Consider the following 1,370-nt stretch of genomic DNA (forward strand, 5'->3'; position numbering starts at 1 on the left):
GCTGCCAGTCAAATTCTTCGTTAGTTGTTTGCACTAAAACAATCATTCTTAATGGGTTTGAAGAGTACTAAAATGACGTTTTTTCACTCGGATTTTTGACATGTTTGACAGTTTTCTAATTAACTTTGGAAATACTCCGGAGCTGCCAGTCAAATTATTTATTAGTTGTTTGCACCAAAACAATCATCCCCAATGGGTTTGAAGAGTAATAAAATAGCGTTTTTTCACTCGAATTTTTTACATGTTTGACAGTTTCCCAGTTAACTTTGGCACCACTCAGGAGCTGCCAGTCAAGTTCTTTGTTAGTTTCTTGCACCAATACAATCATTCTCAATGGGTTTAAAGAGTACTAAAATGGCGTTTTTTCACTCGAAATTTTCAGATGAAATACAAAAATGACGTCTTTTCACGCGAATTTTTTACAGGTTTGAAACTTTCCCAGTTAACTTTAGCCCCACTCAACAGCTGCCAGTCTAATTCTTTGTTAGCATTTTGCCCCAAAACATTCATTTTCAATAAGTTTGAAGAGTAATAAAATGACGTTTTTTCAATCGAATTTTTGACATGTTCGACAGTTTTCCACTTAACTTTGGCACCACTGCGGATCTGCCAGACAAATTCTTTGTTAGTTGTTTGCACCGGAACAATCATCCCCAATGGGTTTGAAAAGTACTAAAATAACGTTTTGTCCCACGAATTTTTGACATGTTTGACAGTTTCCCACTTAACTTTGGCACCACTCAGGAGCTGCCAGTCAAATTATTTATTAGTTGTTTGCACCAAAACGATCATCCCCAATGGGTTTGAAGAGTAATAATATAGCGTTTTTTCTCTCGAATTTTTTACATGTTTGACAGTTTCCCAGCTTACTTTGGCACCACTCAGGAGCTGCCAGTCAAGTTCTTTGTTAGTTGCTTGCACCAATACAATCATTCTCAATGTGTTTGAAAAGTACTACAATGACGTTTTGTCACTCGAGTGTTTTACATGTTTTACAGTTTCCCAGTTAACTTTAGCACCACTAAGGTGCTGCCAGTCAAAAACTTTGTTAATTGTTTGCACCAAAACAATCATCCTCAATGGGTTTGAAGAGTGCTAAAATGACGTTCTTTCACTCGAGTCTTCGGCATCTTTGTCAGTTTTCCAGTTAACTTTGGCATCAGTCCGGAGCTATCAGACAAATTTATTGTCAGTTTCTAGCACCAAAACAATCATCCTCAATGGGTTTAAAGAGTACTAAAATGGCGTTTTTTCCCTCGAATTTTTCAGATGTTTGACAGTTTTCCAGTTAACTTTGGCACCAAACCGGAGCTGTCAGTCAAATTCTTTGTTAGTTGTTTGCACCAAAACAATCTTCCTCAATGGGTTTG

This window comes from Belonocnema kinseyi, chromosome 2 (genome assembly GCF_010883055.1).
Source record: "Belonocnema kinseyi isolate 2016_QV_RU_SX_M_011 chromosome 2, B_treatae_v1, whole genome shotgun sequence".
NCBI classification, from domain to species: domain Eukaryota; kingdom Metazoa; phylum Arthropoda; class Insecta; order Hymenoptera; family Cynipidae; genus Belonocnema; species Belonocnema kinseyi.